Raw genomic sequence first — 27,653 nt, forward strand, 5'->3', positions numbered from 1 at the left:
ACTAAATAAATTAAAATGCTGCTCAAAGGACATATGACTCAAAGGACATAATATTATGTGAGAGACCTATGCAATGGATGAGCTTCCAATTCATTGCTATTAGGGGCCCTTAAAATTCGATACACCAAGATAGAGTGTCACAAGGCAATACATTGTATGTGTTTCCAACCATTGGAATTAAAAAAAAAAATACATTAGTGCAAAATCTATATTCCAAATTTACAAAACAGATACAAATACATGCCACAAATTAGTGACTGAACTACTCTTCCAAAGGTTAAAACAAAACACATGTTTCTTAATCTGTGGCTTTTTGACAGCCAATGATCCCATCAGTCAATCTTCTATAGATCAGGACATACTTATGGATATGCTAATGCCAGTAACCAGACACGATCCATTAATAAAAAGGACCTTTAGATTAGTAAGTAATCATAGTAATAATTAGTGGGTCCCTAGTTAAAACATACTTTGCAAAGACTTCATCTTCATTTTACAAGACAGAAGATTTATTGGAAAAGAAAAATTTCAAAAATCCACATTTGTACCTCATCCAAGTTCTTTCCCAGCTGTGGGAAGCATAAAAGAGCCCTCTGCAGCTGGACAGTTTTGTGTGTTCCTCTTAACCAGTACTTCTTCTCTATCTACCCTGTTGAGAGGTCTAGACTGACAAATTTCAGCAAATAAAAATGGACTTTTTGAGTTTATCTACACAGTTTGCTCTTCTTCTGTGCCAGACGATAGTATGTGGGACATATACTTTGTGCAACATCAGCTAAACTACCGGTAATTCGTATCTCAGTCTTTCCAACAGACAAATCTAGGCAAGTGAAGAAGTTTTGAGGAAATCCCAAAGTCATAGCTGATTAACAACAGTACTGAGTGTCTGAAGAATAAAAGAGATGTGGAGATTTTAGTTCAGGGAGCAAACAATAGGTTTGAATAAAAGGTTTTTTTGAGGTTCATATGTGTCACAGTCTCATGGAATTTTAGCTCCAGCTCAAAAGCACCAAAAATAGATGTAGAAGTTAATAGAGTACAGACATTCAAACACGCCTATGATAGACATACGGCTATCCTTACCATAGGATAGAGACACAGATTGTGTAAGGTTGAAGTTTCCAGCAAGTAGAAGATTATTCAGACTAGATGAGCCACATTGCTTATCTGACATGAAACCATATGTTTGAATGCTTTACTATAATCCTACTTGCCATGATAATTGTTTTCCACTAGGGAAAGTGCTTGGAGTTAAGAAGCTATATGTAGGGTCACAGCTGGTATATAGACCCATCCTGCTAAAGGATGCACAATGGCTTAATGTCTGCATATAGGTAGTTGGGTGTTATTTTAATATGTGGTAGTCTCATGTGTTCTGCTTCATATGCAAGCTGTGAACTGTCATCTGTGTGCTATAGAGATCAAGACAGACTAGGGAGACTGACAGCGGAAGTGTCAAGGGCACAGATATTCAGAGCAAAGTGGACCACAGTCTGGGCTCCCAGTCAGGAATGTAAGAGATAAAAACCCCAAAAACATTATTTGGTGAATATAGCACACTATTTCAATGCTCCCTAACATTATTATTACTACATTTTTTCATATAGCGCCGGCTGATTCTGTATAGCTATTTCAGTGAAGGGAGAGCATGAACAAACATGAGACATAATTGTGCAGAATGGCAAGAATGCCCTACACGTGTGAGTTTGCAATCTATTAGGTGACCATAACGCAGTAAATATGTACGGTACGTTGTGTTTGCGTATAAGACAGCCCACAATGCTGTCTGCTTTAAGTACACAACATACACAACATAAACACTGTCCCAGATCACATGTGTTAATTAGCATTCTAGAAGTAGATTACAATAATTATTGTGGTATTATGTTTTATGACTAGTGTTCACACCCAGAAAAATAAATATCAAAAAACCTAGTGGAAATATGTGATTTTCCTTTATTCTTTGGTGATGGATTTATGTATATATACTATATAGAAACTATATATACTGGAATATATTATATATAATACATCACTAAAATTAAAAAATCATCAGTCTTCCTCTTTCTCTGTCTCTCTCTCGTTCATATACTTTTTTCCATTTTCTCTCACTTTTTTCTTTATTTTCTTTCACTTTCTTCTCACCCTCTCTCTTTGTCTTTCTTTCTCCCCCTCTCTCTCTCTATCCCCTCTCCACTCCTCTCTTAGCTCCTCCTGTTTCTCTGTTTACTTTTTCTTTCTCTCCCTCTCTCTTTCTACTCTCATTTCCCTCCCTTTCTTTGACTCTCTCTCTCTCTCTTCTGTCTTTATCACTCTTTCTGCCTTCCTTTCTCCATTACCTCACCCCCCTCTTTATTTCTTCTTTCTCTCCCTCTCGTTACTTGTTTTACCTTTCTTTTACTCCCCAATTTTATTTTTTATCCTGTTTCTGTTTATGCCTTTTTTTTTTTTTTACTTTTCACTTTGCGGTCTTTTTTATTGACCCCTCATGCCATCCACAAACAAACATTATGCAGCAATTTATTCTTTTACATTTTCTTTTATGTTTCTTTTACTTTTTTTTACACCAGAGAGCAGAGTACATTTTCTAGAAATCCCTTTTGGGGTATTTTATAACTCTATGGATTTCAGTTGGCACAGAGGAACTCCTGTGATGTTACAAAAGACATTACCAGTAGGGTTCCTCTTTACAGCAATCAGGTGTTTCACCACTAGTATTTTTTATTTACTTATTTATTTTCACATTGCTCTCTGCTATCTCCCCAGGGATATAGATTGCGACAATGAACACCTGTGATGTCACTGGTGACATCACCAGTAGGGTTTCCCTGTAAAGCAGATGGTTCCCCTGAACTGCAATAATGGGAATTTTATGGGGATCCCTTTAATTGCTATTTGCAGCCCCTTCACGGCTTGTTAGAGCTGCACCATGCCAGAACACACTCTGACTGATAGCACATCATGGCATTTGCAATATTTTACAACAAAGGTTACAAGAAAATGGGAAACCTATATTATGACAGCAGGACACAAACTACTTAATACTTAATGTGTGTCTTTATAGAGAGAGAGAATGGTTCTATATATATATATATATAAATAAATATATACCAAAAGGATGGGAGCTCAAACTTTAGACATATTTTGTAAAGGCTATCAATAAAGGGTCATAAAATACTGGCATGCGCTGCCTGTAGAGGTGGTGACCCCAGGTACTGTGGATAGATTTTAGAAATAAATGAAACAGTTGTTTTGGGCAACAAAGTTGTTGTTTTGGTTTAACCAATACCATTCTTCTTATTATTATTTCTTTATTTTTAACAAACTGTGTCCCTTTAATACTTCATGTGTTTCACAATAAACAGCAGATCTATGAAACTCTGGAACTGCAACATTGTAATTATGACACAAAACATGCATATAGCACAAGTAACTTTCAATCTGTTGCTGAGCTGCATTATTAATGATGCTCAGCCATCACCCTTAAAGGGACAGTTCAGTGTTCCATGCAACCTTACACCAAAAAAATGCTTTTTAGGTGCTTAAGTGAAAATCGCCTTCAAATGTATCAAACATTTAGATTTTCTTTCTCTAAAAGTATTCATTTTGGATGTTTCCAATAAATTTTTGGGCCCATGACAAACATGTCTGACACATGGTTCCACAATTACATTAAAAAGTCATCATATTATACTGTACATGTCATTTAATTCTGTATCCAAAACACAATCCCATGTCTCGCTGAAACATTAAAGGATCCTCGGTGCTTTCATTTGATACATTGTATATGTACTAACGCTCAGCTATGTTACATGTTTCTCCCACATGTTATGGTGGTATGTTAATAAGGAGCCATATCTTGTGTTGCATTAAATGTTTGTTGTACAAAAGCATATGCCGACTAGTGAACTAGTTAACTTTTTTATTTGTGTACAAGGTCCCTTTCTCTCATTCCAGTTCCCCCTGGAACTGTTATTTAAGGGCTTTCTAGGCTTTCTACTGCTCATCTCATAGAAACTGATATAAACAGATTAAGTCATCTATTCATGGAGTTTGTTATATTTCCTAAACGTGTTTACGCAAAAGGAGTTTTGGAATTTTATGATTGTTTGCACTGCTGTTTAATGTCATAAACCATCATTATACTGTCCTTTCTACGCACACAATTCCATCCCACTAAAAAACAAGAGTATTTTCCTAAGTGGATGTTGAATGACATATTCCTAAACTGGCTGCATTAATGACTGCATTTTATTTATGACCCTTACCAATTATCCAGTCCAGCTAAAGAAAAAAATGATCTCAGAAGTGCCGTTAACATGAATCAACCCACCAACCCAAAGCTCATAAAGACAATGTCATGTTGGAAAAATAAAATGCAAATTAGTTGGAAGCCAGGTAAGGGCAGACACGGCTGGTCATGTGTGATCCCCCCCCTAACATGATACCAAATTATGTCCACCCACCCCATGCTTCAATTTACAGTATGAGGACCCCAGCCAGCATGCAAAACCCTATGACTTGATCTGTGCCAGGGCCGGCAGTTTAGTCATGTGCCCCAGACAGCTGTCTTGTGGGTAAGAACTTTCATTGTTCCCTTTTTTTTTCAAACACAATCGTAATCCCATGTTTCTGTTATATGATGCAGTTATTGTTTCGTGTTCTCATTTCTTCATTACATTTGTATTTTGTTAAGTGTAAAGCTATACTCCACAGATTAAACACACCCAACATCACAAATGATACTAAAGCTAATAATGATATGAATGCTATGTTACTGTCTGGAGTTGGTTAGCCCCAAGACTTGGGTCCAGGCCCTTTATGCATGTTAAATGTGCTTGAATTTTTTTCCCCCCCTAAGGGCTTTCTGTATTTGTCAAAACTCATCAGTGCCTTTCCGTTAAATATTTTCCTCTCTATATTATTGTTATGCGTAATAATACAAACCAGATGGTTCTATATGCTACACACGTACAGTCGTGTGAAAAAAAGAACACCCTCTTTGAATTTTATGGTTTTACGTATCAGGACATAACAATCATCTGTTCCTTAACAGGTCTAAAAATTAGGTAAATACAACATCAGATGAACAACACCACATTCCATTATTTCTAGGAAGCTAGCACCATGGCTGTCCGCAGGGTTTTTTCTAGGGGAACAAAAATGCAAAATAAAAGCAAATGCTCTGAAAGCTATTCCTCATCTTATATTCAAGGTTGTCTTATATAGAGGTCATGTCACTCCGTTGCTCCGTCATAGAAGCCCCGGCGGAAGTGCCGGCAGCAGTGAAGGTGTCTGTGCGCATCCCGCAAACATTTGGGATGCGCACAGACATCCTCCGCTACTGCCAGCACTTCCTCTGGGTCATAGAAGTCCCGGGGGAAGTATCAGCAAGCAGCAGGGGAGGTTGTCTGCGCACATCGCACAGACCTCCACCGGCTGCTCCACTAGACATCAGGGAGTGTAATCGGTAAGTCCGGGCATGTGGGGGGTAAGAGTGGCATGAGGGTATAATGGTTTTCTGGAGGCAGAGTGGCATGTAGGGGGTTAAGAGGGATATCAGGGAGGCAGAATGGCATATAGGGGGTTAAAAGGCATATCTGTGGGCAGAGTGGCATATCAGGGGGTATAAGGCATATCTGGAGGGCAGACATGCATAAATAAAAAGGAAATTTAAAAAAATCATTTTTCTCAATCATAGTTTTTTATTAAATCTGAAAAATAATAGCTTACATGTGAATTAATATTTACTAGTCAAACTTTTTTTTCATATAGGGTAGTCTTATATTCAGGCTTTTTCTTTTTTCCTAAATTAATATTCAAATTTTGGGGGGGTCGTCATAATCAGGGTCATCTTATAATTGAGCAAATTCATCTGAACCGAATGGATGGAAATTCATTGCCCAAAAACCATCTTACTACAACCCAAATAAATATATCTGAATCAAATGATAAATGAAATGGGCTTTTATTGCAGCCTCTCTCTGCCAGTTGTGAGGACTTTTGGACAACTGGTCTGGGCACCTTTGCAACTAAATGTTTTTACCCAAATATTTTTCAGCTTTTTGGTACTCACAATTGACCGAACAAATGTTTATGAAATATGCCAGTTTTGTACACATTGCAAATCGGAACTGGAAAAATCTTAACTCCAAAATGTCAGCCAATTTTGCTAATGCAATCAAATGTTATGAACAAAATAAAATCCTATTTGTAATGGAAATTTAGTCCAAAATTAATTATGTGTTCATAAAGCTTTAAGTCCAGTGCCTCACAATACAGCACACACAATTCTGAAGCATTCTAAAATTCTCACTAAAAACTGAGAGCGAGGGGGAGTGCTCATTTAAGGTTGACATTTCAAGCCTCCCTTAGATTTTATAAAGCTGTCACAGATAAGGTGAAATATAGTTTGACAACAGTAAGTAAAATGAGGAAAAGAAGAAAAGCTTTGAAAATCATAAATTACGAGAAGTTTATAATATGAAAGCACTTTTGGCTAAGATCAAGTGAGTACTTGTGAGAGGAGAATGCTTGGTCCTCTGGCCTTAAGGTCGAGTGGGTTCTTTGAAGCCTGAGGTAGCACCCTGGCTTGATCTGCTAGGGCACTAGCACAGAGGTGTCCTCTGGTAGAGGAGCTCCCTCTAAGCAACCAATAGAGTCGCTCGTATGGACCTTTAACTCCTGATGGCGGAACTTGGCCAGGGTCTCCCCACTCCAGGAGTTAATGGTCCGTACGAGCGACCAATAGAGTTTGCCCGAAACATGTACGGACCTTTAACTCCTGACACCAATAGTAGGCCTGGGGAGACCACTGGTCTCCCCGAGCCAGGAGTTAAAGGTCCATACAAGTTACCAATAGAGTTCATCCGCATACGAATGTACAAGTCTACTGTATAGCATTTTGAGTGGAGGAGAATTTTTATGACACCGGCCATGGGCTAGGGCCAGAAAGGGCGATCCACATGTTTTACTTTGCATGCTTTATAATTTGTTTTGTGCATTTGTGTTTTGATTTGAATTTCGGCACAGATTTTTGGTTAACTTAAAAACACCACAATGGAACCAGGCTTTTGACGTGGTGGGTGGGCTTTACCTTTTGGACGCCATCCCCCCCTTCAAGTCTTCAGTGGGTCCCTCCTTCGGGGGCACCCAAGAAGACCTGGCCCTTCATTTGCCCCAGAAGATGAAGACTGTGGCCTACACTTTGAAGCATGTGTCACCATTTCTCTAATTGGCACACAGAGTGCGAAGAACCTCAGGCTTTTTTAGTGATGATGATGATAGCCCTATTTATAAAATAATGTACAAAAGAGGGCTCCATCGCATATTTCTACTACTATTTATTTCCTTTACTTCAAAGGTAATTTACAAAAAGAAAGATTTAGCTCACAAGTGGCTGGTTTGTCTAACATATATTGAAATCATTTTGGGATAGGTTACTAAATTAATCTAAACATTATTAAACTGATGTTAAAAACATGACGGTGTAAGCTTTATTTAACAATATTGCTTTAACAGATCATTTTACCAAATATATGTATCACTTTGTTTTTGTTGGTGGATTTTAAGGGCTAAGGGCTTAGGGGTCAAATTAATAAAAAAAAAAAAAAAAAAACAACTGGGACAATACTCAGTGCAAAGCCAAGAGAAATACGTTTTAACTTAGTGGTTAGTTTAACTCCTTCACAACCATTGAGGTGTGGCTGAAAAGTCAATAAAAAGTGGTTGTTATAGTAGATTTTCAATCAGTTGCTGTTCTAAGACTAGAATTCCGTTGGAATCAATTCAGGAAAAACAACCTAGCTCTGTTGGTCCCATCACCTCTACACAATAAGGCAGAAACAAGCCCAAAGCTCATTTTTTGGCTGACACAGGATTTTCTTAATAGAACTCCAGATGAACGTAACATGAAGCAAACCAGCCAATTAATAGGATAGAATTAAAACAGCGAAAAAAAAATGTATTATTGTGTTTTTGTGGCATAAAACGTGATTCTTGGATATGTAAACCTGCAGTATTCTTTGGTAAAATAATAGAAGCGCAATAAAGGCAGGGCTGCCACTCGTGCAACAGCAGTTTTACAACTCTGGATACAATAACATAAGCTATTTATTAAATGCTGGACTTTGTGCAAATACCTAGTGGACTGAGCTAGTAGAACCCATAGCACATTCCAGAGCAGTAAGTCTGGGGGGGAAACAACCCCTCTCCCCCAAAATTAACTATTTATACATAATCCTAATTGTGCCTTCATGGATTCTTTAGTATCGCTAAGTCAATGGGAAATCAATGTGCTTGGAATGGGGACGACAACTAAATTTAAAGGAAGGTTTAATATGCATTAAAGTGTCGTTGATAGCTAAAGTGTCACCGTGAGGGAATACATTCTGTGTATAGTTTCTAGTTAAGTTATGTATAGTTTGAATCAAATTGCTTTCTATTATACGTTTAATCTACAACTCCAACCCAGGAGATCTTTCTTTGATTAATGGGTTCGGTGGGTTGTATTACTTGTTTATATTCTTGAATTTTCTAATAAATATGAAGGGCACTCAGCAAACTCTAACTACCAACACTCATAGGCAGGTCATGGATGAGAGTTGCAGAACACAGCAGCTGATGTGTCAGAAGGATGCATAATGTCTTTATCCGACCTTTAGCGTACTGTGATAAGGCATTTTAATCTCTCTATTGGCAAATGTCAGTGTGGAAATTCATTATCACACACACACTTTTCACACCACTCACAGAGCAAAGATGGCTAAAATTGCAATTTAACACTTTAACACACTGATGGAGAACTTGCTCAGGAATCTGGGGATATTTTGCAACACTGATTTTTCCAGGCTTACATTTCTGGTCATTTGGAATCAATATTTTGTCTGATCAGCTAGTATTTTCTGGCTCAAGAAAGCGATAAGGCTATTATATATATAATTCTTTATATATAGTGACCATGTACAACTCCAGTAAGATGTTCTGTGCGATTTTGTGCACAGATGATGTGCACATCTTGTATAGGGGTATATATACTCTGATCAGCCATAACATTATGAGCACTGACAGGTGAAGAGAATAACACTGATAATCTCTTTATCATGGCGTCTGTCAGTAGTAGGCAGCCAGTGAACATTTGTTCTCCAAGTTGATGTGTCAGAAGCTGGAAAAAGGGGCAAGCGTAAGGATTTGAGCGACTCTAACAAAGGCTAAATTGTGATGGCTTGACTACTGGTTCAGAGCATCTCCAACTCTTGTAGGGTGGTTTGCAGTAATCAGTACCTATTAAAAACGGTCCAAGGAAGTTAAAGCGGCAACAGAGTCATGGGCGGCCAAGGCTCATTGATGCACGTTGTGGGTGAAGGCTGGCCGGTGTGGTCAAATCCAACAGACAAGCTACTGTAGCTCAAATTGCTGAAAAACTTAATGCTGGTTCTGATAGAAAGGTCTCAGAACGCGACGTGCATCGCAGTTTGTCGCGTATGGGGCTGCGTAGCCACGGACCATTGAGGGTGCAACTTTTGCTCCAGATGTCCTGGGACATAAAGGGGCAGAGCCTACAGTAGTCGGATTTATGCAGCGCTGCACAACTTCACCTTTTTCCAGGGCCACTCCTTCTGTTCCAGGTGTCTGGGGCTGATTTACCAGCGTTTAGGTTGTGTATGTGTCTCTCAGACATTCACAGCTTAAATGAAATGCTGCCTGTGCATAGTGTAATACATTGTGCATTGGCAGTATTCTTATGCCAGCACACACCTCAATTTGACAGAACAGAACCACAAGAAACGGGACTGTCCCAGCAAATGTTGGCAGGTATGCGTGCAGTGAGAATTTTTCTTAATATAGGCCTGGCAGCTGGCACACATTAACCTCAACTATCTTCATTTGATAGCAAAGCACGGCACCTTGAGCTTCCAAAAATAAATTCATAATAATATTTCAACCCCCAGCCGCATCTTAACTGCCCTTCAGTCCTTGGACTTGTTGTTGAAACCCTTTCCTCTCAGCCCAATTTTTCACCTGCATTCCTATGTTTTTCCTGCCACAACACCACATTTTATGCACCTCTGGAATCATTTAACTTGCTGTTGTTACCATGGTTACTGTTGCTTGTATATGCTAAGTTTTGCATCATATGCTTGCATTATGTTTGTTGTTTCTTGGTGCATAATAGTACAGCACTTACAGATGCACAAGTGGTTTTAATATCTAAGAGGTACCGTTTTATATTATTGGCTGTACACATATCTTTATAAACTTGGTTATGTTGCCCAGATTACTTTTACATCATCTAAAATGGCTCTTTTTCCATTAAATCTAATTTTCACAAGCTGTTAACTTGACCCATCGCTTGTGTTTTTCATCTCTGAGAATTCTTGTTTATGTTGTTAAGTATTTGATGTTTCACAATGATAAAATGAATCACAAATTAGTGATTGTAAATAGCAATACATTTAATTTTATCACAATATTTCACAGCCAAATGTTCATCAGAATTAGAAATTCATCCAAAGCTTCACCTACATTTCTAATCACCTGCTAGCTAACTTGGCAAACCATTGCTGCTGCTGATCTTTCACAAGCCATTAGGCCTGGTTGGGCAGGGGGTTTGAGTCAGAAGCCTGGTTTGGCATAAGGATGAGGGTGAGCAAGTGCCTTGGTCTGTGATGATCCACTGTCTCTAAGTAGCCACCCCGCACATGTAGATATAGATATCTGGACCAATATTCGTTTTTTGTTGATTTGGGTGTGCATACGGTTCTGATGGCTTTATCTGGGTATAGTGTGTTTGAGCAGACGCAGACTAACGCACACCCACACGCACTTTCTAGGTTGAGCTTATATTCTTTGTTATGTTAATTAATTATTTGGCAATGTTTCAATCTGTGTACGCTTACCTTCTGCTTGTGACCTGGATGAAAAACTTGTGCTGCCTGTCTCATGCCTTATTGAATACCATCCTTACTATCTAGATATTTCTTGCTCCCACCACTGAAAGAACTCCGTCCCCTGAGGAACTATTGTTGTCAAGTGAAAACCTTCACTGCAGTATCTTACAACTTTATAATTTTGTTAATTTTGTTATATTATAATATATATATATATGTGTTATATATGTATTTATATGCTGGCACTTTTGATGTCATGAACTTAAAGTGAAGAAAGTTAATATGTGCTTCACTCTACAGAACAAATGGGTCTATAAAGAAAATAAATAAATACAGTGTAGTTGTTAATACTGCTTGGGTAAGAAGTAAAACACAAAGGAAAAAGTTGTAGGAGAATGTATATTATTTCACAACTTCCCCTAACGGCTTCTGCGCGGGCCCCAGCTGACAGTTTGCAGCGCTGCTCTGTAGTTCATAGCCAGGTTTAGCAGTATATCTAGTCTGGAACCGATAACGTTTGGAAATATGGTACTCTCTGCGGGACTGGAATAGTAGAGTCCATTACCATCGTGGTAGTAACGCACTTTTAAGCATAATCCTCTTAGTTTCGGGTTTCTGATGTCAGTGATATATATATTGATTCTCTCTGCAAATGAGAATTTTACTTTTCAGCACTGCTGTTCAACTTCCCTATAAGCACTTACTAAATGAACTGATATTTTCCTGTACAAACAGTGAACCTCAAAGGGTAAGTGAATAATTTCTGATAATAAGGTTAAGGAAGGAATGACCTGCTGGTATTCTGGAAACTGATGCCCAAGTTAGAATCAGAATACCTGAAGCATTTCAAATTAATCTAGACAAGTCAAACGTAGGAGTCAAGTTACTCAATCACAATGTTTATTCCACGCAAAGCCATAGGCCATAGTGACTAATGTAAAACAATATTTTTTATAATTAAATGTATATAATATAGTCCTCAGAGGGTTTTTTAATGCAGGACAGCTGTTTGTGAATTAACACAAATTCAAAATTATATATAAAATAATCTTGTATTTCAAGATATGGACTTGAAAATGGATTTTATTTTTATTATTGAAATTTGTCATTACATATATTAGTTGAAAAATACTAGGCGAAACATTGCTGAATTATCTAGCGCTTTACACTACATACCAAAAAAGTAATAGTTAAGTATATGATGTGTAAGGTTATTAAATCTAGGGATGCAGTGTTACGTCGTCCAACTAAAATGTTACCAGATTTTTTGCCATTGACTGTAAACAAAACACGTATCAAAGCACATGATAATACATGTATATCCAAAAAAAACCCTTAGAAAGATACTTTATCTGAGTTGTGATGTAGGAACACTCTTGCTATACTTGCAGGGACGGAATGAAGGCTTTTTTTTTTTTTTTAAGGTCCACCACTATAGGGATAAAGAGTGAAACTTGTCCCCAGCCCATGGGTGATATTCTTAAAATGCACCCACTACCTGCAAGCCAAAAGGCCGGTTCAGTGAAGAAAAAAAAAGCGCAACAAAGGGTCAGTCAGGTGTCCAGTGGCATGCTTCTCGCCTCCTCAACCATAAGGCCTGAGGACCCAGTATTTCCATCTCTATGGGTACTAAACCTATTATTGTGGCTTTCACAGTTGTAGGCCACAGTAAGTATTCTGAGCTCCTGGTGTCATCCTGGTACTCAGCTTTATGCACTATGGAGAATGTCATGATCTGGTTACAAGCCGTGACTATTGAGCTCTCTGGAGTCTGATCTCCCAATTGTGTGATTTGTTCCAAGTAAAGCTGCATTATGCTTGAACTATACTAGTCATTCTCTAAATATTTATATGAATAAGAGAAAGAGGGTGGTATTTTTGGTGCAATAAATTACTGTCTAGAGTGTCAAAATTTAAGAAGAAATTCGTTAACATGTGAACAGCACATCCATTCTGACACATGCTGAACAGGGCTGGCCCTTGACATTTTATTGTTCTGTGGCTTTATCTTGTGTTACTGCCATTTCTTTATTGCATTGTTGCTTGGTTATATTTTCATTTGTATTTCCAGTTTTCCAACCACATTTGGCCAATTGAATGGTGGTATGGAAACCAATGTATAGCCATAAACCACGGTAAAGTCTGTATTTCACTTTGAGAAAACACATGTTTTATGAGATTCTAAAACGCCCCTATTTGTGTGAATTGGCAGATAATGGTTACATTTCCCTTAAAATTACTGTTAGTAAAAAAAAAAGTGAAATATATACATTTTCTCCTGTGTATGCAGCCAGTCTGTTATGATTGGAAAGATATGCAATTGTTTTATTTGGAACGCTAAGAGTTTAGTCTTAATTTCCATAAGGAAGCCAATACTACAAAAATAAGAAAAGTAAATTAACAGAAACTGTAATGTGCTCTCATATGTCAGATATCTTAAAACATGACAGGTATATACTAATACTATATACACTATACAGACAAAAGTATTGGGACACCTCACCATTACACCAACATGTTTTATGACATTGCACTCTAAATATATAGACATTAATATGTAGTTGGACCCCATTTGCAGCTATAACAGCTTCCACTCATCTGGGAAGGCTTTTTTTGTGCATTCATTCAGTAGAGCATTTGTGAGGTCAGGCACTGGTGTTGGAGAAGAAGGCCTGGCTCTCAATCTCCATTCCAGTTCATCCCAAAGGTGTTCGATGGGATTAAAGTCAGGGTTCTTTCACACCAAACTCATCCAACCATGTCTTTATGGGCCTTTCTTTATGCTCTGGGGGAAGTCATGCTGGAATAGAAAAGGCCCTTCCTCAAACTGTTCCCACACAGCTGTAAGCCCCTGCAGTGTCCAAAATGTCTTGGTATGCTGAAGCGTTACGATATAATTTTACTGGAAGTAAGTGGCCCAACCCCTGAAAAACAGCCATAATGCCAGTGGAAGTTTGGAACTCTTCAGCTATGGAATCAGCAGAGAGCTGGCAACTTTTAGGCACCGTGCGCCTCAGCACTCGATGACCCCACTCTGTGGTCTCCTGCTTCGTTGGCCGCGTTGCTGCTATTTCTTAATGCTTCCACTTACAGTTGAATATTTAGCAGGGATAAAATTTCATGAACTGACTTTTTGCAAAGGTAGTATCCTATCACAGTACCACCTCAGAACGACCCATTTTTCACAAATGTTTGTAAATGCAGACTGCGTGGCTTGGTGCTTTTATATACACCTGTGGCAATGGGTCTGAAACACCTGAATTCAATAATTAAGAGGTGTGTCCCAATACTTTTGTCCATATAGTGTATATCGTTCGCTTGTTTGCCACATATGGAGTTTTGCGAAGGAGCCATTCAGCCCTATTTTCATGTTAAATGTATATTGGAGTCAATTTTACATTGATTTCAGTGCATTTTACTGGATGCAAACTGGCGCGGGCATTCTTTAGTTATGGTTTTAGAAAATTAGACTTAGACATATGTCGGAATGCTTCTTGCAAATGTTCATTAAAACTCCCATTGTTATCAAGGTGAATGGCAGCAGCCAACTACCTGTATTCTATCTAAGCATTAAGTGGCATCCCATGTACTGCCCTTGATTGATTTTGGCCAGAAGCGTGTGGCCATCAGCTAGATACACAAGGCAGTATGCTGTAAACATATCAGAGCACACGGTATCGTGCGGTCACACCCCAGTTTCCCTGATGTTTTACATGTTATTGGCTGCTGGTTGAATAAGAGTGAAAATGTGAAACATCCCAGGTTGTCTACTTTCCATAAATATGCACTTTGTGGGTTCTTTGTTGTTTTATGTATTTATCATTCCCTTTACACAACCATATACTAGCTGTGAAAATAACGAGAAAAAAATACTTTGAAACAGCAACGTATGGTGTCTAATATTTGGGCTATAATTGCCACAAGGATTCTTACATATAAGGCATTTAATGTATTTTGGTGTATTTTAAACAAATTTAAACCAGGACTCTACCCTTGCGCGATGAGGCCAGGACTGCCCACTAATGTCATTGAGTGGTCCCGCTGATGTAGGCGGCGGTCCTGACATCACTGGGAGTTTTCACTGACATCACAGGAAAGACCCTCATTTAACAGGGAAATGGGCGGGGAGGGGGCATCTCATGACCTTGCTCTCACAACTGGGGGGATTCAGGTGTAGATTCGTATGGATGCAGTAACAATGAAAAAAGGGAACGATAGCTAAACAAACATATCGGAGAAAAAAAGGTTGAGGCGTTTGGGTACACACAACTCTTACACACATGCAGACACCAGCCATCAACATGCACTAACACACATAGACTAACACCATACATATGGACTAACACCATACATATATGTGTATACATATGTATACACAGACTCACTGACTAACACTATCCATAGACTAACACTATATATATACCGTATTGGCTCGGATATAGGCCGCCCCCGTATATAGGCCGCACCCTAAAAGTTTGGTGCTTTTTTAAAGAAAAAGTTTTTTTTCTTTAAAAAAGCACCAAATAAACATGCTGCCACTCTGTCCTCTCCCCCCCCAGAGATATGCTGCCACTCTGTCCCCCCCCGAGATATGCTGCCACTCTGTCCTCCCCCCAGAGATATGCTGCCACTCTGTCCCCCCCAACCTATGCTGCCACTCTGTCTTCCCCCCCGAGATATGCTGCCACTCTTTCCCCCCCCCGACTTACCAGAGCAGACTCCCGGGTGTCTTGCGGGGCCGGAGGGGCACATCTATGCACATCGTGTATACAACTCCCGGTGCCAGCACTCAGCGGAAGTGCCGGCACCGGAAGTTGTATACGCGTATTGCGTAGATGTCTTCCGCCGGCCCTGCAAGACACCCGGGAGTCTGCTCTGGTAAGTCGGGGGGGGGATGTAAAATGCATCATGCGGACGTTCACCGGCAGCGGCGCATCGCCGCTGCTGGTGAACGTCCATGCGATGCGCTTAGACAACCTCCCGTGCCAGCACTCCCCCGTGGGAAGTGCTGGCAGGGGAGGCTGTCTGAGCGTATCAGACAGTAGGATACAGGTCCCCTGCACCGCTGCGGGGGATCTGTATCCTAACCCCGCTGCCTGCCCGGCGCCCGGGACTGCATGTCCCGGGTGTCGGGCGCTAGACCCCGAATATAGGCTGCACCCCCACTTTAAAGTGGGGGGAAAAAGTGCGGCCTATATTCGGGCCAATACGGTGTATATATATATATATATTATACACACTCCAACACTATACACATACAAACTTGCTCTAACATTAAAAGACTATAAGCAAAAAACAAACTAGAAAAACACCAAACTGTAGTAATCTATGAAGAACAATATATGCTACTCCAAATGCAGGGGGGGTGGGGGGTGCAGGCTTTACCAGTCAGCAGACTTAGGATCTGGCATCCAAGCCAAAAGCAATACAAACCGAAGCTGCAGAGAAAACGATCCAACACTGCAGCGAACAAGACTGCCAAACGGAACACAATCCAAATACCTCCACCAAAATTCATACCCGAAAGGACTTTATTGGGTAGCAATAAACATTTGGGGGCAATCAGCAGGGAGTAGAACACTGGCCTAACCCGGTTCAAGCCCTTTGGCTCTTAATTAAAGGCCTCATCTTTGTTTTGTATTGCCACCTAAAAGAAGCCTAAACCTGCCCCCGCACAGAGTCTCCCACCTAATCCGGTACCCGCAGCTATGACATCTGGTGATCCATTGAACTCCAAAGAGGTCTTCGACATCAGCTTTTCCAAATACCTATTTGATATAACTGATTCTCATCTCTCTATATATATATATATATATATCTTTATTTTCATTTCAGCCTAGTTCCATGCCCCTTTTCTATGTAAACAAGTTTATGTTTTCCTCTCAACTTTTTTTCACCGTCACCTCTTCCTGTATTATGATCTCTTTGTTTCCCGCTGTTAGTTGCTGTAAGTAAGTCGCACATTCTCAAACTACGAAGGCAGAGATTAATTACTACCATATAAACTATTGGTATTTGGCTCTAGTGCTCAGCGTGCCTTTTCCAAGAACAAAACTTTCTACAATAGGTGCTAGGAGAATGCGCTACACTGAAGGACGCAAGATACTGGATTTCTCATAAAATGCTAGTATTTAAAAATAATAATAATAAATTAGGCTAAAGAAAAATACCAGAAATGCTAGCTTCAGCCAAGGAACTGGGGAGAGCGATTTAATGACTGAAACTTAAGTGAGAAAAGCAATAGCCAAGGGACAGCAGATAAGGTTAGAGGAAAGAAATTTTATTCCTTGCTTCATTTTTAAATACTGAAAGCCAAAGCGAATAGCAGGATGGTAAATTCATTTACTTTTTGTTTTTCATGAAGATGAATAACCAGATTCAGCTATTTCAAAGGTTTTTATACTTTTTCGTGTCTTTGTTTAAAAAAAAGTCTTCTTATCCTTCTGCAGACCCCTTCCCTACTCTGCATAGAGAGATAACTAAACTTCTAAAGTTTTAAACGTAAATCAGTTACATTGAAACCAAAAGAACGCCCCTGCTTTGTGCCAGAAGATCTCTTTAAATGAAATGTATCACCCATTATATCTACTAACAGTTTAAGATTTCCAATGCATAAAGAACCCATCAATCCCCCAATACATCTCACCAAGTAAACAGTTCTCTGAGCCAAGCTAATGTAAACATTTAGAGTAACTGAGACAGTTTATATTAACTAAGAGTAAGGTAAAATAAGTCTGGGATATAAGCTACAAAAACAAATATATAAAAAAAATAAAGACACGTTTTCCTGTTTCAGATTCACATCTGTATTGTGGCTGTACTGATGCCGCCACTTATTACTTGGCTTCGGCAAAGTGCTGTCATTAAATAGTGCTTTGCTTTAATTAAAAGAGAGAATCACATAAACAGGAAAATAGATCCCACGCGGAAAGCTGTGCTTTATTTATTCAAGATTGTACTTTTGTTTTTGTGTCAGGTAATATGTGAACCAGATTCCTTGAGTGCCCACTCTTAATTCTTATTCTGAATTTCAGTACGGGGTGTGGGGGGATGTTTCGGATCTCTAAACTCTTCATTTCAAACACGAGCCTCTTACAGGCAAAATACAGTAAATTGTAATTGACAAAAAGGTGAGAGACGAGAGGTAAAGCAGAGTTTTGGAGAGTGTGGGTTTGGAAAGGCCGGGACATATTTGTAACACCCTATAATTAAATCTCCTTGGTTTATAATACATGTTTTATCGCACTTGTGGGTTGCAGGTGGGCTGATAGTTTGACTCTGGCCTAGCATGGCGTAGGTGTCATCTCACCTTACAGAGAAACCAGACCAACTGAACACGAGGACACGTGTCTACATTCTGCACCGACTCTTCCAGGTTTATCTAGGTAATACCCCAAATAAGAGACACCTTTACAGGTAGTCTATTATATCAGTAATTCTTCTTCATTCTCTTACCCTTTGCGTGTTAGGTTTCCACTTGTAAACTCTAGTAATGATGATACACCATGGTTTAGAAGCACACTGGTAAGCCATGCTCAATTTGGTCAGCGTATGTATAAGCTCATTGTCCATCACTGAAAAACATATTGGTGCCATAGAAATAGCAGATAACAATAATGGAAGCAACCCAGCAACACGGCACCAGTGTTCCAGGTTCCAAGGCCTTTTTATATCCTACCCTTATGGTATAATTGAACTGAAGCATGGCTTACCACCGTGCTGCTAAAAACGAAATATAAAATATAATGCGAAACACAGACTAGATATTCAAGAGTTGTTTAAAAACAAACCCAGACAGTAAATGTAATTATGGAAAAAAAATATAAACTTCTGCTTTTGCAACCCTAAGGATTTCTTACTAAGTTATTTTCCTTTGTGGATTTGCCGTCCAAGTTTTCGGTATGGCTTTAACCCTTAAGACAATTTGCTCTCTTCATTTTTATAAAGACCATGATGTATTTATTTGTTTTTCAAAAAAGGAAATATAAATAGATAGTAGGAAATTTTGTGGCTGTTTGCTATGTGTTACACATTCCAGTTTCTCATTACATGGTCCCATAGAGTGCCAAATATAAAAACAAAGCAGGGACAATAGTACAGTACATAGATAGTTTTCCATGTCTATTAGATAGGGATGCTGCCTTAACGTTTAAAGGGAAAGAGGAGAAAATATTAGAGGATTAATTCTCATGAATCATGACAACGAACCTACGGATTTCCGATCCCGTTAATCTGCACAGCATCGCAGGGTTTAATGGGAGCGGAAATCCATAGGTTCGCTGTCAGGAGTTAAAGGGCCGTGTGAGCTACTCTATTGGTCGCCAGAGGAGGCCCCTGCCGGCGACCAATAAAGTCGTTCTTATGGCAGACCTTTAACTCTTGGGGCCAAGTTGCGGCAACAGGACTTTAAAAGTCTGTACGAGCGACTCTATTGGTCGCCAGCAGGGGGCTCGCCTGCCATCAGCCAATGAAGTACCTGCTGCGTAGTGTGTACCACGTTAACCCCGTATTAACCCCTTCTACAAGAAAACAAAGAAAAAAACGAACAAGAAGAATGTACACGAATATTCACCCGAACTGAACACAGGAACGGGGGAATATTCATGGAATACAAAAAAAAAATTCCCCACAAAGACGAACACTGGCACCGAAGTCTAGTTTGCAGTATAAAAATAGCAGGAAAGACTAAAGGATCACAATAGCTTGGAGGAGAGAAGGGAGATAGGATATATGACATGTATGCAAATACATAAAGAGATTTAACAAAGTACAAGTTTATTTCAAAGGAGGAGAAATGTTAGAACACAAGGTTGTAATCTAAAACTGCAGGGGAAGATGTGATGTTTACGCTGCACTGTTATAGCACTTTAGAACACATTGGTCAGTTTCTGTATTTTGACTAAATAAACATCTGTAATTTTTCAACAGATAAGCAACACATACTGTATGCATTAAAACACGTCTTGTGTGTATGTGGGATCAGGCATCAACATTACCTAATGTGCTGCACAATCCTAGATGTATCAAAAACAATTAGACATATTTAATCATCCAGCCTGACACTTTGACCAATGAAAGTCTTCATTTAGCTAAAGAATTAGCTAAGGGTGGTGTTTGAACAAGGAAAGTCATCCAAAATATCACATGACTGACATGCCTAACAACAATGGCCTTAGACAAAGAAGGTTTATTAGAAAAATAATTAAACCAAATAGGTTTTTGTTGTGTTAACCTATATTGCCGTTTACAGCTCTGTATTTTTTTAAAAAAATGTTTCTTTTCTATGACTTTATTGTTTTGTGCTGCAGTTATTTTGGACCTATATATTAGCAGAGTCAAGATGATTTAGATTTTTGAAAGCTTTAGTACAGGAAAAGCAGGAATATTGGATATGTTGAACTCCGTGTGACTGTTGTGTAGATAACATCTCCATGTGCATTATAGAACCTCTCTCTTTAGAGTATTTTACTGTTTCTGCACCTTTTCTTCAGGAAAAAAAACATTACTATGTGAATGAATATTATTTTTCTTTAACAAATGGTATAAAACATACAACTATAGCAGGGCCAGACTGGGAATGAAGAGCAGCCTTGGAAATATTTAGACCAGCCCCATATATTTGATCAAACCCTTATACATACGTATCTGAGTCACAGTATTTGCAATCCACATAACTATGAGTTGCTCTTTTTCAAATTATATTAAATTGTTCCTTAACAATAACAGAATAGAGCATCATTATTAAAACACCAGGAACCAAAAGGTGTTAAAAGGCCCAAATAAGTACCTAGGAAACAGACCTCCGACTTCACAAGCAACATGTCCCACAGTGCCCTCTTCGCCCCTTAAAAAGCCTGCCTGGACCATTTCTTGGTGGGCTAGTACCTGAACCATAGACTTCTCTTCAGGGTTACACACTGGCAAGACCCAAATACCCTTCTGTTAGCAACTATTGGGGGCTCGCTGGAACACTAGATATTAAATGTTGGTCACTCTTGACCAAACTTGTCTCTATGTCATATAAACAGGTTATTAACTGATTAACGTGGCTACAACGACTGACCACATTTTGTTCATTATCTGTTGAGATAAAACCACATTGCTTTTGCCTCTCCATCCCACTAAACGTCTTCCCTGTCTATTGAACTTAAATATTTGCCCTTTATCTTTCCATGGCCCTTTAACAGTTTCTACTCCATCTATTTTCCTCACATCTTTCTTCATCTCTCTTTCACTTCTCCTTAAAGGTCATAACATTTTTTATTTTATAATTATTTCCCTATGGACAGTGAGTCCGATCAAAACTGGACATTGGGCAGAGAGGACAAACACTTGGTCAGCTGCTGGTGTGATAAGTATTTTTAGTGGAGCACTTTACACAATTATGAGTTACCAGCATGATCTCTCTATATATAGAGAGATGACAAATTGTATAACCCCAGCACTGCCGTTAGCCTTCCTCCATGGGAATGATACACTGCACCATTGGAAGGAAACGGCAAACAAGTTTGTGTGTGGCTGCTCCTCTAATTGGAAAGCAAACAGATCAGTGCCATTGCCATATAAAAGGCTAAGGAAGGGGGATTACAGTATATGGAGCATACATCTCGTGCTGTGCCTTATCTTCGATTTTACTTTCTTAGAATAATATGTGGTTTTCCTTCCTGTATGGAAAAGAATATCGACTCATTTTCTCCAGCTATATAAATACCGTATTGGCAATAACTGCATGTCCCGGGCGTCAGACCCCGAATATAGGCCGCACCCCCACTTTAAAGACTTAAAGTGGGGGGGGAAAGTGCGGCCTATATTCAGACAAATACGGTATATGGACTTGTCACAATATGACATGGTGTTAACCAAGTTCCCTCATATTAATAAACTTAGCAAAATATTGAAATGGGATTCAATTTATAATCATATATGTAATTTTAAAAAAAAAACATGCATAATTAATATAGACAAATACACTGTGGTAAAATTCATCTAATGTCCGCCATCAGGTTCGTTTTGCTGTCGAGGGGGTATTTTAACTATTGGGGACCAGTTCATTTACTCCTTTCTGATCCCTGGCCATGAGTATTAAGGTAGCTGGACTTTGTATAAATTCATGCAATACGGGTATCTGCAGACTTTTTATATATAAAATGCCCGGGTTGCAGCAACTTCCAGTGCACACTTGGGTATTTACCCCTTGGTCGACCTTAGTAAATACTACTAAGGTATCAATTTAATTCTACTTGGTTGTAAACTTGGGTCAATTGAGTATAGCTGAAGTAATGAAGCTGTTTTTATAAAATGGAGATATATTTCTTTAATATATATATAATCAGGGTTTTGTAGTAAATCCTTGCAGTGAAGCTAGGCTTAGTGCATTTCCAGAAGGAAAATAAATTATGTTAAGTCGCTTAATGAATTATGTAAAATGTTGCCTGCCATATGCTGTATGTTTGTGAATTCCAATGTCTATAACTCAAATACTAGTGAGTGACCTTGGACCTTATGACTGAAAGAAACTTAGGGAAGAAAAGTTTGGCAATCAACAACGATTCTGAAATACACAAATAACCACAATCCTCAGGAACAATAGATATTGCAAAGAAAAAAACTCACCACAAACAGATCTTGGCTGCAGATATAAATTATCTTAAGTTTCTATATATTATATTTCTGTCAATTGATCCACTAATCATGAGGCCACATTTTATTTTCACATTTGCATTGAAATCCTGCTGTTGGTCCCTCCATATATAATGTATGTAAATATATTTGTATCTATCTATGATGGGATATCTGCACAGGAGCCAATGTACTTATTTTGGCGGAGGAATCGTACAATATACGGTGCATCAGTGCATAATGCACCTTCCGGCCCACAATTCACTTTCAATAAATTACTTATATCAAGTTAAAAAACCATCGTGACTGAATGAAGCATGATTGAGCCTGGGAGGGGAAAAACATGCTACATAGCAAACATACGAGACAACCTGGCGGTGGCACACCCGTGAATTTCAAAGCCTTACATAGTCTATATGGTATGGCGGGCCCTTCTGGCTTCACCATAAACCATACGGTAAATGTACTTTACCATAATCTTCTGCATAGAGAATTTTAAAATGTTGTTTGCTTAGTTAACATTTTATATGATGTGTTAGAGAAGTTGTGCCATTAAGGACCATGTATTTTGTTTCGGTTGCTGTGGTTTCTAGTACTGAACCATTTGCCAAGTCAAGCAGGAGGTTATGTTGTGGATTGTAAACGTGAAGCACAGAAATATAGAACTTTCTCTGGTGTAGACATCTTAAACAGTCCTTGGTCTCGTCTTAATATCATAACATTTAAAAGTATAAATCAAGGATAACCTCGCTGTTCCTTACTTTGTAACTGAAATAATAGGCCCCCCTATCACATACCTAGTATAACAACGACCTACACGCAAAACAATGATCATGGTGACAAATTGTGGCTGTAGTGGAACCCAGAAACACCAGGCTGCAGAAGCGCACTACGCCCAGAGAGCCCCACAACAGCAGGCTGACTAGCACTAAAGCCTACCTGCTCCAGGTTCTGACCCCACAGACCCCAACCTTTCCCCCCGGGGACATTCAGAAGAAACAAGGTTAGAGCCTGTGTCATGTGCATTAAGTATGGGATGTCCCTAAAAGACATAATCACCCACCCTACCCAGGAGCGCGTAGCAGGAGAGTACACATCGGCTCTACCTGGGGCCGGATAAAAATAAACAGGATGATGGTCTCACTCCTATCTGCAGGTAAGGCAGGAAGAACACTGGGTATGTGGGAGGAGAGCTCTCTCTTATAGTCCTAATCTACTACCATATCCCAGAGGGAAGCAGATCATCTCACTTGTGCTGCCAAAGATAGATGGAAATCACCATTAATTAGAAAATTGTCCTCTGTGGCAGTATCTGGGGATCTAGATTAACAATAAGATTATGTTCCAGAAGGCCTCTAAGGTTGTGTGTAAGACTCAGCCCCACTGTTATCAAGCATTGGCTAATGATAGTGTTGTGGCAGCTCTGTCTACATGTCAAGAAAATGTGTATTTGTCAGATTGTAAAGTTTATCATTGTACTAGTGTTTGCAGATTTCTACCAATCCCAGATACCAGGAACCACTTCATGTTACCTAGAAATAAAATAATTAAACAATATTTACTTAAAAAACATATCAGATATAAAATGCAAGTAGATAAAACGCTTGTGTCTAGTTCCCCACATCCTTGACCGTCTGAACCCTAATGTTTACCACAAAAGTAAAAATCAATAGGAATTGACAAGATTAGCAGTGTTTGCTGGGATTCAGTCCCAAGTCTGACTGCTTCCTAGTTTGTCTTTATACTGCTCAGCCATGCTGGCGCTGGCTATGCTTTTCTAAAGCAACCATAAAATATAAATGTACGTGTCATTCAGTTACTTGCAAGCTAATTGTGAGATAGCTCCCAGTCACCCCTGTACCTTATTCCTGAGTGTCCATCCAAGGGTGATGATTGCATATCATTCCCCATTTGTTCCTATTTCTTGTTTCCCTAATTCCTTATACCGACCATCAGCTGAGGAACCAGAGAGGAACCAGGCAGGGAAAGTGTATCACAGTAGATTTTGGCAGTATATTACAACAATTTCAATTAACCTTTTCACTTTGTTGATGTTTTTAGTCTGTGCATGGGCTCCACAATCCTTTGTTTTGCTTAGGATTCTGACAAATTGCAACTTTTATACCTGAATCTCTCACACAGCCTAACATAGTTAGACAAACTAAAATGAAGCCTCTGGTTTTCCTTCCAGGTTTTACCAAATAGTTGGTCACCAGAGGGGGGCCTTTATTGAGAAGATCTTTTCCAACAGCATTCCTCTCTATGCTTAATCACAAATATAGATATTGGTTGGACATTTCACGAGTCCTTTGCTAACAAACAGTGAATGACAATAGATTTACAATACTTATCCAAGTGCGGAAAAGTAGCAGGTAACATTGACCAGTACTTGTGTAATAGCTTTCACTCACATCATAACTTTGAATTACATTTAGATAAAATAAAAGCCATGCCACAATTTGTTCACTTATATATAACTTTATTATGCACAAATGTAGAAGATGAAACATTATCTGAAATGTACAAGACATAAAATTAACAACATTTCTGAAATAGTGGAAATTAGAGCTGCCTAATGTAGCCCACAACAAGTGTCTATAATGTCAAATTGACCTTTATAATTATGATCGCAATGCAGTTGGGTGCTTGCCTTCAAGCTTGCAATTGAGACCTGGAATAAGCTTATATGATTGCATAGATGTGCGCAAGTTTACCCAGCTTTTGAATCTCTGAGATATTTTCATCAACTAAGTTTCTCAGATACCACGCAAGCTTGTGGGATACAAATGGCAACATAAAAACAATCTGAGAAGCCTGTGATGTCAAAGATCCATATGCATAGCCACATGAATAAGTATTGGAATATGTTTTCCATGCACATTTGCTAGTCAAAATTATTTTACAGATACGGATACAACTGCCAGGTATCATATAGAGATCATGGTCATCTTTACTCTGAAACATGACATTGTATGGGGAACCTTATACACTCCATTGGATCAATGAGGTAGATTATATATCAGAGTGTTTTAATATAGTTAACATTTTGGGACAAGTTTTAATAGAAATGCTTGTAAAATTAGCTAAAAACACAATCTCAAGAAAATAGAGAAAATGAAATACATGGTATTGTTTACAACGTCTCTGTTTGAGGTTGAATACAATGTTTTTTTTATATATTTTATTTTAGATACTTAACTCTGCAGACAGGGAGAGTGAGAGATTATGAAATTCTTCATGGAACATGACAGCAAATAATACATCCACCAGAGCTCAGAGGAAAAATGCCACAGACAAAGCCGTTTGTGAACATTTTCATGTCAGTGGAATTTTAATGCAGATAAAAATTGCCCTTTATGGGTGAATTACTTTATCCATCACAAACATTTTCCAGGTGCCAGAACACACACTATGAAAGACGTGTACAAAACTGGCATCAATCCTACAATTTAGAGAATTGCACCACATCTGTGGGTGCAAATAAACATTGTTTTGGTCTTTTAGGGACCTTCCCTTTCTATTTAATCCACATCTGTAAGTGTCTTAATTTTTATACTAGTCTGGGGGCTTGTGAGTACAGACAATAATGTACAAAGTGCATTATACTAATGGTAATGGTTTAGGGTTTTCATGAATTGCTGTTAAAGTCTCACACATGTTGTCATCTTTATTTTATTATTTTTCACTTTCATTAAGGACTTTAGAGTAAGTGGTGAAATATAATGCTTGTGTCCTTTTAAAAAAGGGGTGCCAAGTTTGATCAGCTCAAAATATTTAGTTTTGTAATTTGAACAGCAGTACCAGAAAATATCATTTATATTTACAGTTCTTTAAAATGATTGTGTGCAAGAAGAGTGGAATACTTTACTTACACTGCAATTGGTGCACTGGTCTGTGAGATCCATGCAAAGGGATATAACATACTGTTAAGGTGCATAACGTCATACTAAAAAACATGTAGCTTTTGTATTGACATGTATTTAAATTGAATCAAGATATTATTGTTTAGGGATGTTTAAAGATACATTAACAGGTGGTGTTAAACAGTAGGTTTAACATCCATAAAATCATGTGAAAAAGAAAGTACATCCTCTTTGAATTATATGGTTTAACATATCCGAACATAACAATCATCATGTTCCTTAGCAGGTCTAAAAATTAGGTAAATACAATCTCAGATGAACAACAACACATGACATATTACATAATATTATTATTCAACAAAAATAAAGCCAAAATGGAGAAGCCATGTGTGAACAACTAGGTACACCTTTACTAATTCCATGATCAAATGCACTTGATTAACTGACCATCAGCAGGCGTCACCACTTCTACAAAAGGTGAAGTTTGCAGGTCTGGAGCATTCAGGTGTGTGTTAACACAATGCCAATGAGGGAAGACATCAGCAATGATCTTAGAGAAGCAGTTGTTGCTGTCCATCAATCTGGGAAGGGTTATAAAGCCATTTCCAAACAATTTAAAGTCTATCAGTCTACAGTGAAAGATTATTCAAAATTGGAAAACATTCGAGACAGTTGCCAATCTTCCCAGGAGTGGGCATCCCAGTAAAATTCACCCCAAGGTCAGACCGTGCAATGCTCAGAGAAATTGCAAAAAACCCAAACATTACATCTCAGACTCTGCAGGCCTCAGCATGTGTTCATGACAGTCTAATTAGAAAAAGACTGAACAAGTATGGTTGGTTTGGAAGGGTTGACACGAGAAAGCCTATTCTCCTTAAAAAAAAAAAATAAAAAAAAATCATGGCAGAACAGCTTAGGTTTGCAAAGTTGCGTATGAACAAACCACAAGACTTCTGTAACAATGTCCTTTGGACAGATGAGACCAAAGTGGAGATGTTTGTCCATAATGCACAGCGCCACAAAAACAGCATATCAGCACAAACACCTCATATACCTACTGTCAAGCACAGTTGTGGATAGGTGATGATTTGGGCTTGTTTTGCAGCCACAGGACCTGGGAACCTTGCAGTCATCGAGTTGACCATGAACTCCCTTGTATACCAAAGTATTCTAGAGTCAAATGTGAGGCCATCTGTCTGACAGCTAAAGCTTGGCCAAAACTGGGTCATGCAGCAGGACAATGATCCCAAGCACACTAGCAAATCTCCAACAGATTGGCTTA

General features: G+C 38.8%; 1 long non-coding RNA gene across 1 annotated transcript; it reads left to right on the plus strand.

The window, feature by feature from the left end:
• The first annotated feature begins 4,979 nt into the window (after positions 1-4,979).
• On the plus strand, positions 4,980-26,739 carry LOC128500893 (uncharacterized). The gene is made up of 2 exons (XR_008354963.1): positions 4,980-5,056; positions 26,658-26,739. It is a non-coding gene; the product is annotated as an uncharacterized LOC128500893 (long non-coding RNA).
• The last annotated feature ends 914 nt before the right edge of the window (positions 26,740-27,653 follow it).

The sequence above is a fragment of the Spea bombifrons genome, chromosome 6 (assembly GCF_027358695.1).
Source record: "Spea bombifrons isolate aSpeBom1 chromosome 6, aSpeBom1.2.pri, whole genome shotgun sequence".
Classification (NCBI taxonomy): domain Eukaryota; kingdom Metazoa; phylum Chordata; class Amphibia; order Anura; family Pelobatidae; genus Spea; species Spea bombifrons.